This window comes from Neopsephotus bourkii, unplaced genomic scaffold (genome assembly GCF_033783945.1).
Source record: "Neopsephotus bourkii isolate Nb327-2 ecotype Australia unplaced genomic scaffold, CSIRO-AGI_Nbou_v1 NB_272, whole genome shotgun sequence".
In the NCBI taxonomy this organism is placed as follows: Eukaryota; Metazoa; Chordata; class Aves; order Psittaciformes; family Psittacidae; genus Neopsephotus; species Neopsephotus bourkii.
The window spans coordinates 5,005,445-5,023,069 of record NW_026900781.1 but is presented as its reverse complement, the minus strand read 5'-3'; the positions used below and the strand labels follow the sequence as shown (position 1 = coordinate 5,023,069).

General features: G+C 42.4%; 1 long non-coding RNA gene across 1 annotated transcript; it reads left to right on the top strand.

The window, feature by feature from the left end:
• Window positions 1-1,179: 1,179 nt before the first annotated feature.
• On the top strand, window positions 1,180-9,122 carry LOC133208389 (uncharacterized). The gene is made up of 3 exons (XR_009724352.1): window positions 1,180-1,290; window positions 1,640-1,711; window positions 9,028-9,122. It is a non-coding gene; the product is annotated as an uncharacterized LOC133208389 (long non-coding RNA).
• Window positions 9,123-17,625: the final 8,503 nt, after the last annotated feature.

Below are 17,625 nucleotides of genomic sequence, written 5' to 3'. Positions count from 1 at the left end.
TTTTGAGGTATCCTACCAGCTACAGTAACCGTTAAGCCTATTAGAATGGTGAAGCCTTTGGATGAATTAAAAGACCAGATGAACAGATACAACTCGCGCACTTATAACAAAATCTAATCTTTCCAGAAAATTAGAGTACCATCTTGCAGATTGTTGGAATTATGCTGTCTACCGGCATTTTCCTTCTGCTGCAGAATAGCTGCAAATCACTCCCTGGTGAACTGAAGAGTCCTACAGGATAGCAAATGAGTCAGGAATGCCCCCAGAGTGAACCCTCTTTTAGTTCAGGGGGTTTCTGTTCAAACAGCTGGAACTGTGTTTGCCTCTTGTGTTTTCTTCCAATGTAGATGTGGTTACAAGTGTGTTGAAGCAACCTGCCAGGAAAAAAGAAGCCTGAACTGCTGGGAAAAATAACCCAAACTACCCTTGCATGATAACAGCTATACTCACTGTAACATCGTGCCTCTAAAGGGGCTCCTATCTCCATCCCTGGCCAGCAGCACATGCTTGGTGAGGGGCATAAAAATCATGACATGAGAATGGTGATACATGTTTGAACACTTTCTTGTGGCTTGATGGCTCTTGTCACGGCTCAAGCTGGTGCAGAAACCTGCCGGCATGAAGGCAACCATTGATGGGATGCGTACCTCCAGAGCCAAGACTAAGAAGATGGAAGGGAGGGCAAGGAGGCACACCCAAAGATGGAGAATAAGGGGTGTCCCCCCCGGGCAGGGTGCAGCTTGCCTAAGGCATTATTTAGCAGCTGGCTCCATCTAATGCAAAGTGCTGTCTCCAGTACAGTCCTGTCTGATCACAGGCCAGCCTTCATTCCTCAGTAGCTCTTTAAAAACACTGGTTATCATGTATGGTTTTGCTATGGATTCTTTTCTGTAAGTGGAGTTTAGCTATCTTGCCCTTCTTAGGAGAAATACAACTGTTTCAGGATTTGGTCTCCATTAGGTGTTTGATCTGGGCTCTCCCTGAGCTTGGCTCAATATTCCCTGAATTGCAAGGGCTGCAAGCTGCCCTCCAGCCTAATTTAGATACAGAAAAGTGTGGCACATAGGCGTGATCCCACCCAGTCCTTTTCTTGGTACATACAGCCTGTTCCCAGGTGTTCAGTGTTAATGGCAAATCATAAAATCCTAGCCCAGGCTTCCTCCCGAGCTTGAGTGCCTCCTCTGGCAGCCTGCTGTTCTTGCTCCAGGCTCCTCTACTTCATGCATTCAGATGCTTGTATTTTCTGTGGCTGGATGTAATGATACTCACCTGGTTCAACTGCCAAGTTAAGTCAGCAAAATAATCTCGAATCTCTGTTAAGATTTCTCCTATTCTACTGCAATGATTGGATTAGTGCTCCTCTCCCCAATATGTTAACGTCTCCCCTGCCACAGGAGAACCCAAAGACCTCCAAACCATCAGTGCAGGAGCTAAAACTGTCACAGTCATTGCAGTTTCCATAGGTAGCATCCTTTTGTTGGTTAATGAGTTTTTTACGGGCCTTATTAGAACTGCTTGGTGGCTTGCATGGCACAACTGAAATTGTGACTACAAAAGTTAAAAGGAATACAGTTACTGGGTGTTTGTTAATTCCATTTTGCAGGAAGATAGCAGCTGCTTTTCTTTTCTTTTTTAACAGATGGAGTGATTTCTCATGTAGTGTTACAGTAATGACCAACGTGACACAGAAGGAAAATTCTGTGACAATATGGTGAGCAAGATCTTATTGACAGCTCCACTTGGTTTTAATTTGTAAGCTCTATATTGTTGCTCTATTCTTTTTATCTCCCTCCCCACCTCCCAAATGCTGCCTGTCTTTTCTGCCATACAGAATTATATTTCAAGTTGAATGAAACAATTTAATTTTAAGGACTCTTAACTAAAAGTTGTTCAAATTCTTTACCAGAACTTACACCGCATCATAAGTTAAAAAAAAAAAATCATTATGAAGAGATGGTGTGAAAATTATCCCCTATATAAGGTGTTTGTTGAGATGGCTGCTTTGATTTATCCTGTAGCAGCTGATGCCCTCTCAAGGAAGGGACTTACCCACTTTGCCCAAGGCACCTTAGCCCTAGCAGGCCAAGTGTGTGGACCATGAATGACCAAGGAGGAGTGCTTGTACCCTGCTTTATGACTAAACAGTGTTCATGGGCTGTAAATAACCCAAAGGACATCATTATCAACTAAAATCCTTGGCTGCTGCCATGAGTAGAGTTGTTCAGAGCAAATGCCACCATCCATTTATTTGTAGAGGAGCTGAAGATCTAGCTGAAGACCACCACTCACAGGCCCTCCTTTGCAGGTGATGGTTATCTCTGTGTCACTACGTGCATTTAGTATGTGTATAGGGTAAAAAGCTCTCCATGTCCTCATAAGTGTCTGAGTAATCTCTGTGGGGAACAAGTCACAAGGCTCTACCTTTGCATCTTAAATTTGAACCTTGAAAAGTAAAACAAAAAGTGATCGTTTGTTAGCTTGATGCTAACAAAGTAAAAAATACACCAGAAATTATTTATGAAATAAACATTACAAAATAACCAAGGTGGTATTTATCTCTGGATGATTAGGAAGACAGATAGAACAGTCCAGTGGATTCAGACACAGGATAAAGCAGAACTGCAGAGAATATCATGTTAGTAGGTGGAGAGCTAGAGCTTGCATGTGCTAAAATCCTAACCTTCTCCACTCCTGTCTGAGGGGTCTTGAGTCATCCTTGCTCCTGAGCAGTGTGGACGGGCAAATTCTGTTCTTGGAAACAATTCCCTAAATAGTAGTTCCAAGGGTTGGTTTTTATGCTTGCTACCAAATGCCAGTGGCTCTTACAGTCCTGTGACACACCATGTATGGTGCTAACACAGGCATCTCTTGATAACAGGGATAAATAACACTAACAGAGACATTTTTCTCTACAGTCCATGAATGAGACTTACTTTTTGTGTGTACTGCACACAAAAATGACATTGCTTTAATCTCTGTAGCAGATTTGTCTTTAATTTCCAAAATTGTTGGAAACTTGTAATACTGTTTTTCAGAAGGCTTATTAGAATAGGGGGAGATAAGACTGATTCTGTATTTTGCATTAACTGCCTTTTAAAATTTCTCCAAGAGAAGGGCTACCAGCCTGCTGCTCAGTGACTAATAAATTTGATTCATCCTCACTCCCCACAGGGTTATCCTCCTTCTTACTAATGTTTGACATTTTACGTTTTAATTAAAATAACCCTTCAAGCAGCAAAACACTAAGAGAAAGACAGATATTCTTACTGCAACAAGATGTAAGCAAAAGGACATTCGCTAACCAGATATTTAATAGTGACTCTCACTTACTCTGTTGTGGCCACCTAATGTTTGTGTGCATGTGTGAGACAAGGCAACACTTATCTTAACATCAAGGGTATTTCCCATGTCCCAGGATGCTATCATTTAAGGTCTGCATTTCAGTAGGAGCAACAGGGACTCAGGAGTAGTGATGCTGACTTGATTGCTGGCTTGGTGATGTATATAAGAAGTTACGTAGCCTAAGAGAAGGGGAGGAGGGTGAAGAATAGCAAAGTAATTTTAAGCTGTGAAAACAATTACAGTGAAAATACTGTAAATAGCGTGGCAGCTGGATGCTGGCTGCCCAGCCATCACTGAGGGGCTGGTTATATGGGACCTCCCTGTGTAGAGGAGCAGAATGAGAAGGACTGTGGATAAACCTGTTGGACAGGTGTAGGGAGGTTGTTCATCTAATGGTCTGTCCTAGTGAGCATGTTAAGGTATCATCACAAGAAGCTTAACTGCAGGCAGCAAAGCTGGTGCAAGTGAAAACATGGAGGAAATATTTGGTGGGAGATGAAGCAAGAGGCTGGAATGCCTGGGTGAAGGTATGAGGCATGTTTAGCTGGAGACTGGCATTAACGAGTGCTTAGAAGGAAGAGGAAGTGAAGACACCAGAAAGGATGGATACCCTTTGCAAAGGTGAATCTGAATCTGTAGTCCTGGAGGAGGGGAGTGATAAAGACCTGGAAAAATGCTTTGATTATTTGAAAAGAAAGAAGGCAAACATGAAAATATAGCAACAGAAATTTATTTTAACTGATATGTACATAAGGAAGAGATTATCCATGGGAGATTCTCTCTAGGGTACAGAGTTTGATGATAACAAGACGGTGCAACCAAAAGGACAAGGACAAGTGCAGGCAGAGGGACAGAGCAGTGCTGTAAATACACTAAGGAATTGGTGTCTGACTCTGTATGGGGAGCTGGAGGAGGGAAAGACATCGATCCAGTGGCTTAGGAGTGGTATCAAATCCAGAATGAGCCCATCTGCTTATGAATGTTATTTACCTTCAGCAGAGAGTTCTGGTGAGACTTGTCCAGGTGCTCATGGTAAGCCGGTATTTTTTAGATGGCAGTGACTGGACGTGTGATGTGACAAATGCTATCTTTTCTCTCCTCAAGCAGTCTAAGAGCATGTGGCTGTGTTGTGAGAGGGCAGTGTCACAGCCTACACTTTACTCATTCTAAAATGCAGCATCTTCCCAATTCTCACTGGCCTCTCTTCCTCCATCTCAAACCCAGCAACAAAAAATATCTTTCTCATACATACCAAGTCTGCTGGTATTGTGAGTTTTATTTCGAATCTCTTTAGAAAAGAGAGCATGCAGGAAAAACCTGCAAAAATCCTGTAAGTTACCAGCTTGTCTGGGCCTTTCTGAATTACGATATGAACCCCAAAGGAATAGCGGAGAAATGACAACTCCCTTTCATGTGATATTCTGGCTGCCCTTAGGAGATGAACAGTGAAATATGTGACTTCTGAAGAGAAACATCCTAATAGAGAGGAAGAAGGCTTAGATATATGAATATATAGGGAAAGAGAAAGCTGTAACACAGAGAGCAAGGTTTTACATTCACAGCTCAATTCTCCTCATTTCTGGAAAAGTCGGAAAAATGTCGAAGTTCCACTTAAGCAGCTTAAATGATGCTCATTTCACCATTGCCAAAAACACACAGTCAATTGGGACTAACTGGTCTCCTCTAACTCCAGGAAGAGACCTGGTTTTGGTTTGCTGGAATAGGTGGTAGATAGCAAAAACCCTGTGGCATGACCTCTTGGTCAGGTGAGGAGACAGCTCACCAAATAGAAGTTATGATAAGAAATAGTGTCTGTGTCTCCCTGTGACTTAGTCCTTAGGTGGGAATTTACAAAAAATGGTAGAGCTGTCTCCTCTCATCTGGATGCCTCAGTTTTGCATGGAGGAGGTTCTTGTTGACCCTGCTAGAGCCGCATGGACTTCCTAAGGGCCATCTCTCGGCACCTTCATATGGTTATGATGGAAGGGATCCTGGCTGTTTTCAGACCCAAGTTTCTTTCAAAATTGCAAGGGCATGTGGATGCTTTGCTGGGCTCTGTGAGTGCATATACATATGTGAAAATAGGAAGTACTCACTATGTCTCAGGAAAACAGGTACAACTCTCTACAGATTCCTGCTCTCTGTCAGCTTTTCCTCAGATATGTTGAGTCATAAGTTAGTCTACAGGCATGTGAAAGGAAAAAAATACAAGCTAGCTAAGTGATCTGAATTTTAAGTGGATTGATTAAATTGCATCAAGTCCCTGTGTAGATGTCCTTGTTCAGAATTAAGGTAAAGAAAGATAAGTCTCATAAAGGCCAAGTTAATTCTGAAGGAGAATATGTATGTAGAGATTTAATGCATTTTTAACTAATCCGTTTTAACAGTTAATTCAGATTAACCGTACACAGTATTCCTCTCTGGGAAAGACCTTCAAGGCAAAAAGACATGGAAAAACACCAGGCTCAGAGTGCAGTGTTTTTATAAACATCCACCACAGTCGATTACAAAGCAGATAATTACTGCCACAAGGCTCCTGAATGGCTGCATGCAGACCTACTCGTGCTGGTGCTGTCGGAGGGGGCAGTGGTCCTGGGAAGGACTTGCCAAGAGCATCCTTGCTTACAGAAAGGTGCTTTGGGAAATGGCGCAGTGTGCTGGTAAGGCCTTGGCTAACCTGCTGCTATGAGGAATTTTAATGGTTAATGAGATGTCTGTGCTAGCAAAATACATTCTCTTCACAACTGTACCTGTGCCTGCTCGTTATACGTGCACAAGAGAGGCAGGATGTGGTGTGAATCTTAATGGTTTCCCTCCTACCTGGAGTAATGTATTCTTGAGCCAAATCCCATCTTCACTCCTGTTGTGTAAAACAAACATTGCTTAGTCCTGTGCAGTCTCTTCTTTATTTTAAAAAGTCAAAATCTGGAGTTTAAGCTTTATTATTATTTTAAAAATATATTGTGAACAATAACTTAAAGAGAAATGGGAGATTATGAATAAATAATAAGGTGCATAGGTGTACAGGGAAAATACATCAGTCCATAAATATAGTTAAGAACTCAGTTGTACAGTAAAAAGAAAGGGTATAAAAATGTAGATGACTGAAGCAATATGTGTGCAGAGGAATAATAATATACCATGAACTAAAATATGAAAGTATTGGGGACTAAATTGCTTTTACTACTCTACACGTTTTTTTAAAGTACCTAGAGGCCTTCAGGTATGAGTGCTAAAATAAAAATATTATTATTATGGATTTTGGGGGGCAGATGAGTTGAAACTCAAGGATGTCCTCTGTGCCTTGGATTTATTTCATGTGGTTAAATGCATTGGGCCAAATTTATCCCTGGTCTGCTATATTTACTGTTAAAAGCACTTTAGAAAAGTGCATATTAAAGCTATATCTAAAGAAGCACTGGATCCTGAACAGGCATTGAAAGCAAGGCAATAAAATCAAAGATGTTCTCTCAGGTCAATTTAGTTTTGGGTGAGGGGAGCGATTGCGCAGTCACATCGCTCCAGTGAACCTGAAACAACAGTGTGTGAGAAATATGGTGGTGAAATAATGTCTCCATGTGGGAGAAATGCTAATGCTGGTTATTGGCTATGCTGCTTCTTGGTTTTTACTCATGGATTTTATTCTAATATTTTCACTGATTATTATTCTCCCCCAGTGACCACCAGGGTACTTTACTCCCTGTTTTGCAGCGAAATTTGAGACCAAAATTTTTGCTTTGTTATGAAGTTAACGTAAGAAAATTCTTCATAGAATCATGGAATTGTTTAGGTTGGAATAGAACTTTGAGGTCATCGAGCCAAACTGTTAACCCAGCACTGCCAAGTCCAGCACTAAACCGTGTCCCTCAGTGCTATATCTATGCATCTTTCAAATACCTCTAGGGATGGTGACTGAACCACTTCCCTGGGCAGCTTGCTCCAATGCTTGACAACTCTTTCTGTGAAGAATTTTGTCCTAATATCCAATCTAAACCTCCCCCTAATATCTAATCTAAACCTAAACTTGGGAGACCAACCCCCACCTCACTATAGCCTCCTTTCAGGTAGCTGTGGAGAGCAATAAGGTCTTTCCTGAGCCTCCTTTCCTCCAGACTAAACAATCCCAGTTCCCTCAGACATTCCTCATCATTCTTGTGCTCCAGGCCCCTCATCAGCTTTGTTTCCCTTCTCTGGACCCTCTCCAGCACCTCAATGTCTCTCTTGTAGTGAGGGGCCCAGAACTGAACACGGGATTCAAGGTGCAGCTTCACCACTGCCAAGCACAGGGAGACGATCTCTTCCTTACTCCTGCTGACCACACTATTGCTGATACAGGCCAGGATGCTCTTGGCCTTCTTGGCTCCCTGGGCACAAGCTGGCTCATGTTCAGCTCTGTCAATCAGCACCCCCAGGTCCTTTTCCATTGGGCAACTTTTCAGTCTCTCTTCCCTAAGCCTGGAGCTTTGTGTGGGGTTTATGTGATCCAAGTGCAGGGTGCCACACTTTGCCTTGCTGAACTGCATACAATTGGCCTCTGCCCATTGATCCTTCCCATATCCCTCTGTAGAATCTTGCAACCCACAAGCAGATCAAATTCTGCTTGTACATGTCTAAGTGGTTCTTTTATGGGGGGGGGGCTTGGCCCTGCCCAGGTCCTGTTAGCTGCTATTGTGTGAACTGCAGGCTCCTGGTAACTCTCTCATCCTCCCCTAAGGTTCCCTTGGTTCAGGGATCCCCCTCTGTGCACCATGCTAGAACGCTCTCCTGCAGTTCATGCCAGCACCAGAGCTGTTCTCATGCTTGTGTGCCCATGCAGCCTGCAAAGCAGTCATGGTTTTCATGCTGACTATGAACGAAATGGGACTGAGCCTTGGAAGATGACACCAGGACTGCAGTGACTCTGATGAGCTTGCAGTCCAAGAGGCACCCAGAGCACACATATGGCAGCAAGTATGTTTTACTACTGTAGCTGCCACAACTGGCTTGGGCAAACTATTGTAATGAGGACAGCAGTGCTGCTGAGGCACACCTGCTGGCAATGTCAAGTGACAAACAGCCCAGGTCTGTGATTTCATGTCTGCTTTAGGTTCATCTGCCATTTGCTTGAGAGGATTGGGCCCTTCAGGAAGAACCTGTGTGACTTTAAGGAGATGCAGCAAATATTCAGGAAAGGAGGGGAAGAACTCAGTTTTCTATCATTTATTTCACCCATATCCAAGCTATTTTCACAGGGTTTGATAAGTCCCATGTTCAAACCAGACAGTTAAAGCTTGTGTAAAGCTGATGTTCTCCATAGCTTATTTCTTGAACAGCTGTTTACCTGCAGACTCCTGGTCCAGCTGCACTGCCATCCTTCCTCAGGTCATACCCAGAGCCTCACATGGCAGGGCTGCAGCCACAAAAAAGCTGTGATGGCTGACAAGCAGGGTCACATTTTGAAGAAGGACAAAGAATTATCTTGGAAGGCTATGAAATGGCTCCCCAAAGAAGGGGAAAGCTACAGGTAATGGGACGGGGAGAGGGTGCTTGCTTGCTTGTACTCGTGCTTGCCATTATTCTGCAGCAGTGCATTACAGGAGAGTGGCTGAGTGGGTGATACTGAGGCTTTATAATGTTTATTGTAATTATTATAATGTGAGGCATCTTGTGTATATTTGCAACCATGTTTTCAACTTGTCATTGCAGAACTTGGTATGGCCTCATGTGCAAAGTCCCAGTTTATGAGAGAAGGAGGAAAGGACTTGCATCAGTGAGTGACCAAGCTCGAAGCACTTGAGGTGATTTTGCTTGCATGTACAAATCAGAATTGCACCCAAATCAGTTAATTCCCATTGCCACAGCTGCAATTCAAAGTTTTAGTCCTACAGACCACTCAGTTTGGCTGATAGAAAGGAGCTGGCAAGCTGGAGCTCATTGTGGCACTTGGTGCTTGTGCAAGCATTTTCTTTAGCATGAAGAGCTGCACAGTGCAGCAGAAACCTTCATACCTACAGGGAAGAGGATGTGGTGCAGGGGTGATTCTGAAATCAGCACTGCTGAGTACCCAGGAAGGGAGGTGATCACCATAATGAAGTTAGAGCAAAGAACTCGGTAAGAGACAGAACTAGTCCATGTCAGGCAGAAGAGCTGGAAGAGGTCGTGCTCCCAGGCTTTTTGCTCCCTGAAAAAGCATGAAGCCTCACACAACCACCTTGATGAGACTTCCTATTTTTGTCCGCTTTAATCCAGTGCTGCAAAGAAGGAGAGGCAGTCTTGGCTCACCCTGGTTCGCATCTCTGCTGTAGGAAGACCTGCGTGTATGAGAGTTAAAAACTGTAGGGAGTTAACATGGGTGCATATACAAAAAGGTACTTATTTTTCCTGGGTTCTCTGGGGTGCACTGGCATGTAGTACTTGTCTTTCGCCTTTTATTTCTGATAGTCAAAAATGTCTCTATTAGTTGCTGTGCAAGCAGCTAATACTTCATACAGCTTGGTCTTGGTATCCTGAACCTTTCCGTGGAGATAGCTCCTGACCCCAGTGCAGAGGCTGTGTTTTTATCATCAAAACCACTTCAGTGTGCAAAGGGCGTGAGGGAAAGCTCCATTTTCTGTTTCCTTTAAAGCACAGGGATCACTCAGGCTAAAAAGATTGTGGCGTTTCCAGAAGCACACAGACATTTTCAGGATGGCTACTATGCTTTCTGGGAGGTTTGAGCCCTGTGGATGATGCCCTGCTGCGCTGCTTCAATGGGAGGCACTTGCCAGTAGTCAGTTTGCTCCTAGTGAGATCAAGGCAGAGCTGCCACTGATTTTTAAGGCTGCGTGGCTGCAGACTAGAGCAGGTGCGCAAATCATTCCTAGGGATCATGCCTCTTTTTTTTGTTACAAGTGTGAAAATAAAGCTATCCTCGCAGAAAGCAAATTTAAACCCCCCTTATTCTTCAAGCCAGGCAAAGTCCTTCCTTATCATATACTTTATTTAATCCCAAAAGTATGCTATTTCCGGAACAGAGGTAGCTAGGGTCAAGGGAGTGGGGCTGTCGGCATTTTGCCTGTGTAGCAATGCAGTTTTGTTAAAACTATGAATCAAGCAGTTGGAATCAGAAAAGAAAAGTTTACAGGCAAAATTCAGTGACACAAAAAGAGTAACCCTCCATCAGCTCAGGGCCTGATCATTACTTTGTCCCAGAAGTGAGGAAAGGCAGACTGAGAGCAGACCTGGTTTGGGACCTGGACTCACCTACAGAGCAGCGCCACACTGGCTGGTGCAAGGAAAGAGCAGACTGAAATGCTGCCCATACTGAGGATAGAAAGAACAGATGCCCTGCAACACGGAAGGGGAGGGCAGCTCAAGCCAGAAAAGTTCAGAGATGCCATGCTCTGAAGGGGCTTCAGAGAGGATTCTCAAAGTAAAACCTGCAAATGGTTTTGGGAAACCTACTGCCTGTCCAGGGCATCAGGAGCTCATGTCTAGGTTCAAAAGCTCTTTTCCTTTGATTACTCCTATCTCCTGGGAGATAGATGCAAGAAAGAGAAGGAAAAACAGCACCATCACCTTTGTTTCAGATGGTAAGTTTTGCTGCCTTCCTTGTTGAAGTGCCCAGGCTGCTCTCTTGGGTCATGGCAGCCACCAGCTGAAGGGAAGCATGGTGAGCTCACTGGATCAGGGAGTGTGCTTTCAGGAGAGAGCAAAAGTTTACATTTGTGAGAGCAAAGTGAAGAAGCATGAGATGGAGAACACTGGGTGCTGCCATATAAGCACCATAGCCCCAAGTCTAATGGATAATAGAGTCATTAATTCTCCTGATTAACTTGGCCTTGGGGTTCATGGAAATAACATCCACCTCCTTCCTTTTTTTTCTTTCTTCTTTCTTTTTGTTTTTTTTTTTTTTTTAAGCTCAAACTGTGGAACGAGAGAGCATAAAAAAACCACAAGCTAATTAGAGAGAAATCAGGAGAAAAGAAGTAGGGAGAAAAGAGAGACAGTCTGAGCATTAATGAGACTGATTTGGGAAGAGGATGTGACAAGCTCTTCAAAAGCATTATTGTCAAATGTGTCACTGTTTCATAGATGGCTAGCGCTACCTTTGAGCTTCACGCTGATAGTTAATGATTTGAAACTATAAAAAGATTGAAAAGGTAAAAGGAAAAATGGCAGACTCAACTGGATTTTAATGAGAGCCCCCTCTCCCCCCTTTTTCCATGTGAGGCAGCCTTGGAAAGTACAGAAAAAGTTCACTTTCCCTCTGCCCGCATACTCTCTCAAGGCAAAAATTGTTTACAAAGGAGAAGGGAGAGTGCAGAGGTCCATCTGTCTCGCTCCGACCACCATCCATCTCTCCTTCACCAAACCATCAGCTCCCCCATCTGCTGTCAAGTGCTGGTGGGGTTGTGGCTGTACAGGCAGAGGGTTGACAAAAATAAGCTGAGATTGATGGAAGAGACAGCTATAGCTCTTGTTTGTTTTTTTGTGACGTGCTGAGCAGAAGCAGTCTTCACACTGTGAAATGTAACAAAGAAATCTAAAGTGATTACGCAGGTTCATTTGTCAGTATCACTGCTCCAGCTATTGCTGTGTACAACAATGAGATGACAAGGCATTTATTGCTGATGGTTGGTTATTAGCCGCATTATAGGAAACATTATCACAGTCTAGGATACATAGACCAGGGAGACAATAGCTTTCTGGGCTCCAAACTCAGCAGGGTAGCCTTCTCGTTAAATTTGGTAGTACCAATTTAATTTTTTTTAAATAAATTGAAAGGGAACTTTGAAAACTAAATCTGTAACCCTGCATTTACCTTAAGACCGATCAGTGTGTTTTCTTTGGATGCTACTTCTTTTATCAGAAAGGCTATGCAGCCCAGCAGGCCATCAGGTCCACAAAGATGCATCAGAAATGCCTGATACATGGGCTCCAGGCTGATTCTAGCACTGACTTTCACAGTATGCGTGCTGCCACTGGGAAGGACCAGGTTCTTCTCAACTAAGTTGCATGTGAATACACAAGAAGAAAAGGCAAGAGGCATCTGCAATGTGTTGTTATGATCTTTGTCCTGCTTTTTTTATTTTTCTCAGACCCACTCATTTTTTGCTTGTCTTTCCTGAGTCCTTTAGGGTCAGATCTTGGTAGCTCTCTCATCATTGCGAATGGCCCTGTAGAAGTCACTGGAAGTATTTGACAGCAAGGGCTAAGTGGGGAAAGTAAAGGTTTGGCATCCCTGGGACGTGACTGGATGACTGCCATGTTTATTAAGCTGTGAAAGAACATGCCTCTCCTAGGGCAAAAGCTGTATTTGCACAGCGGTGCAAAGCCAACCCTCAGTTCTTGGGTGAAATGACTACTTTTTTGCAGCCTTTCAGTACTGAGTTTTGCAGTAAAAACAGAAAATCTGGTGGTGGCTCCTTCTTTTCAAAGAAGGTTTTTATTATATAATGCATTTTCGCATTAACTCAGTCAGTGAGCAATATATTCCTGCTTCATTTTTTCTGACACTTAGCTTCAGTTTATTTTGTGCTACCATCAGATTTTCAGAATACCCCATATTTTGGCACTGACAGCACTTAAATAAACTGTAACAGTTGTCCTGGGAAAGTTGGAGGTTTTGACAGCTGCATGAGGGATCATGGGACTTCAGCCCATAAAATAGCAGTGTAACGGGAATTACAATGTTTTAAGAACCACTATCACTTGATAACATTGTAAATAGCAACAGGAGCTGGTTTTGAAGAGATTCAGGCCCAAACCAACTATCTTTGAATCCAAAAATTAAATTTAGCTCTAATCTTTTCACCATCAAATAGGATCCTTTTTTTTCCTTTTCATGTTATGAAATTTGTCATATTCTTTGCCTTATATGCTGTCTGCCTAGTGGTGAATTTAAACTGAACTGTTTGTTTTGGATTCATCAACAACAGCGTTAACTCAGAAAGGTCCAGATTCAGAAGACTCAGGCCCTTAAGGTTCAAGTTGTAAATTACGTAGCATTTCTGAGGTTAAAACCAAGTAACGCTAGTTTTCTTTTTAAACTACACTTACCAAATGTGTGTGAGAAAATTAGTAGTGTCAACTCTTTTACATTAAGTGAGCAAGGTGATTTGGCCCTCCACTAGACACACTCTAAGCCACATCATTTGCCTCTGCTCTGTGATTAATTTTGCCCTGAATTACCAAACCAATAGTGTTTCCACCAGTTTCTGCATCCCTGTGCCCTTCCCTCATTATTTCTGTTCTATTAATTTTATCTTAACTTCCAAATTCTTGCTGAAATCCTGTGATTTCGGTGAAAGCAAAAAACTAAGGGAGCTGATAGCACTGTGAATCACTCCAGTTTTAATGGAAGAATGTGTGCCTGCTGAAGTAGGGTCCCTTGAAACAAATATCCCCCATAAGATGGACACCTGCGATCCAGCTTCTAGATGAAGATCTTTTGTAAAAAAATAGAGCAAAGGATTTAATTCAATAATAAACCATCATAAAAATAATATTCATAAACTTTAAAAATAGTAATAAAAAAATCATACCACTCCACCTCTGAGAGGTTTTGAGAGGGTGGCTGACAGGTCTAAATCTATGGTGGCAATTCAGAACCAAATAAGGATGAGGTATCTCTTGAGGCCATAGGGCTTGAAACTTGTCATAGAAGAGGCATCTCAACTCTCAGAAAAGAAAGCAATCTCTATTTGAGAACATACGAGCATTTCTGACAAGTAGGGTCCGATGAATCAGCATTTCAGCTAGTGAGTTAATGCAGCATTTGGCAGTTAAGCTAAAAAAAAGGGGGAAAAATAAAAAAGCCCTTTGGCATGAACTTTGCTTCTGAGATACATGTAGTGTATCTTTGAGAAGTAGGAAGGTTTTTGAAGTTATAATGGAGGCTGCTTTAATTTGGGGCAGGCTCATTAAGGAACATGGTTAAAAAACATAGATTTTGTTCCCTCCGGCTGTCTGCTGTGCTTCACACTAAACTTGGCAAATCCAAAATGCAATGCAAGAGAAGGTATCTGTATTGTAAGATAAAATGTGACAAAGACTGCCTGATCCATGGCTGGCTCAGATCAGATAAGGGCTGCATCTAGCATACCCACCCCACAGTGTAAAGCTAAAGGTATTAAGTGATATACTAAGATGGTGTGTCAAAATCTAACTTAAATCGTCTTGCAATCAAAAAAAACCCAAACCTCTCAAATCATTAGTCGTTAAATATCAGTTTGTGTCAATGGAGTGTTGTTGCCTAAAATGGAAATGATGGAAAATGTCATAAAGAAGCAGTTAGTTAGCAAACCTGTGTGTTGGTCCCACCTTTTATCACAGCTGTTTCACTCAGCCAAAAACACATCTTGGTCTTCGTAAAAACTGAGCCCTGCTTCTGCTAGCTTTTCTCATAGTTTTCATAAGGAATGTTAAGTCTGGCTGTCAGTATACAAGCAGGAAGGGCAATATATGCATTTCTACTGAGGCTAAAATGTTAGACTAATACTTTGAGTTCAGATCTACCAGAATCTGTACACAAGAAAGCAAGTAACTGATGATGCACTGATAGAAAATGGAATAAAAAAAGAATACTGTTCTTCCCCCTATATGGTGCTATATTTGCAGAGTAAAGTATTGACCAGCTACTCATTACAAACAAGACACAGGCATTTCAGACAATGGTTCTTATTGTTACTATTAATCATTATTTGTGTTGTGACTGAGCCTTTGAAGGCTAGTAAATGACCTGGTAAAACCAGGCCATTGATGAACCAGGCACAACAAGAATTCATAGCTTAAATGCACACAAGAGCCACAAGAAAGACCTGTATCACAGAAGCTCACAGAACATCCAGCCTGAACATTTAGCTGAGTCCTGATGGCAGCCTCTGCCTGAGCAGCGAGGGTGCTCCCCTGAGCTAAGCTGTGGTGAGGCTGCAGGACCCAGGTTAACTTCTCTTCCCAGCACTGGGCTGAAAAACATGGTTGAGTGGCTTGGAGTTGAAAAACATGGTTGAGTGGCACAGCAGTCCTTAGCGTGGTGCTGTGTATTCGTGCATCCATGGCAGATCCAGAGGTAAGCTCTGGGATACCTGCAGCACAAGGTCTGCCTCCTCCCCCTGGGCTGTGTTTACTTTTATGTATGCATGTGCAAAAAACAGAGATGGAGAAAACCAAAGTAACACAGAAACATTCAAAGCTGACCCTGAATGCTTGTGGCTGGTAGGTGAAAACAAAACTCATTGCAGCAGTATTTCTCGGGATGACCCTTAGAATTTTGCTTTTAAAGGTTAGATGGTAAAAAACACTGCTTTGCTGTTTGTAGGAAGGAGAGTTTAGCTGTAAGGTCACTTTGTTTTCACACTCTTGCAAATGTTACCTCCACCCTTCACAGGGAATGTAAATCAAGTAAAAAACCACCCAGCAGGGTTATCAGGGTAACACTAAATCAACACCAGCTGCAACTGCTAGGGGTGAAAGTAAAATTTACAGTGAGGCATATGTCTATTGCTACTGAGCAATTAACAGTCTTTTCAATTAAAACATGCAAGGACCAAGATTTATTTATTTATTTATTTATTTTAAATAGTGGTGTAAAGAAAAGCAAACTTGGAGGCCAGACTCATCCAGGTTTCCATTCTGTGTTCATGGTGCCTCTAAATCAAGACTATATTGCAAGCTGGAAGAAGACAGAGAGGACGGCAAACTTTCCTTTCAGCAGTTTCTAGAAACTGCTGAGTAAAATCTGCATCCATCATCTTGTTATTGAAAAGTATGAGTAAAAGGTGAGAGAAAATTGTGTCTGATATGGGATGTTTAGTTGACAGACAGCTCATTGTAACAGATGTGGCGCCTTTTAAATAGCACCGTAAATGAGATCTCGGAAAGACAAGGACAAAGGCTAGGAGAGAGCACTTAGTCTAATTAGACAGAGAAATCCATTTCCCTTTTAACTGAATGCTCCTCTAAATGTGCAGAGTTTTCCAAGTTTTGAAGCGCAAGCAAAGAATAGAGACTACAGCTATCAGTTCATAATCTGCAAGGCATGGAATAATAATGGTCCTCATTTTTCAGGCACTGATCTTCAGTAGTTTTTTAGACCTGCACATCAGCTCCTCACTGAAGTACATGCAGATTAATGGCATGGCTAGAAAGCTTTTCATCTGGTGTGTGTTGGGGGGGGTGGGGAGCTTTTCATCACATAAAGAAAGGCAAAGAATTGCCTCAAAATTTGTTCTATTTAAATAATTCACAAAGTAAAGGACTAGTAGCACAGAATTTTACTTATCCCAAACTTACAAGGGAAAGAAGAATCAAGGTAAAACACACAGGAATGGTACTATGGTTTCTATAGCAGTCAGTACTCTAGGCTTTATGTTATCCACAAGATATTAAAGGCAGGATCCCTCTCACCTAGCTTTATCTCTTTCACTGCCAGTCATTCCTATATTATTACCCTTGTAAATGCACATAAATTGAAGTTTTCCAGGATCTTCCTACAGTTAGATTTGAGAGAGCAAGGCCTCTCCAAAGTTTGTTTTATCTTGTCCAGGGTATGTGTCTGAGATTGGCATCTCCAGAGGGTGAATTTGTCAACCTATTGCCTCCCCCTGACTACAGAGGACGACTGATTCAGGTTAGCAGATGTGCTTCTAGACTTATTGAGTTAGGTAGCTATTATATGAGAATTGATTTTGCACTTATCACCATAAATCTCAGAAATATTTTCACCAGAGATCTGTGCACTTAACGTGTTTTTGATCTCTTTCTCCATTCTACCCAAGACCAAAGAGGAATCAAGTAAGGGAAACATAAGGAAATGGATAACATGACTGATTTTTGTTGCTCCTTTTTGAGCTGAGCAGGCAGCCAAAATTTAGTTCCTTGGACTTCATGTGGAGTAACCAGTGATTGGGTCGGGCATCTTTGGTGCAGATTTTGCGTATGTTTTTGTAAATAAGTAGTTCTGTTTTCTTGGAAGCCAGAGGGAATCAAATGACTGGAAAATGTTTCTCAGCTCCCACCTCTATACCTGTTTTGCCAGCATCTTCCTGCCCTCCTTGAGAGCCCTTATTTGCAGTCATGCTACAGTGCTTATGCAGACCATGTGTTTGCCAGTGGTTTCTCATATGTTTTTCTGCAGCCTAGCAATAAGCAGCACGTGTTAGCAGGGCAGTAGCAGTGGAGACAGAGTTGTGGTTTTCAGAGAGCCATAAGAATCAAAGCATGGGCCTGCAGTCTGTGGGTCATCTTTAGTCTTGTTGCTGTCATGTATTATGACCTGGGCTGCAGTGCATTTTCACTGCTGTTGCCCATGCTAGGTGTATT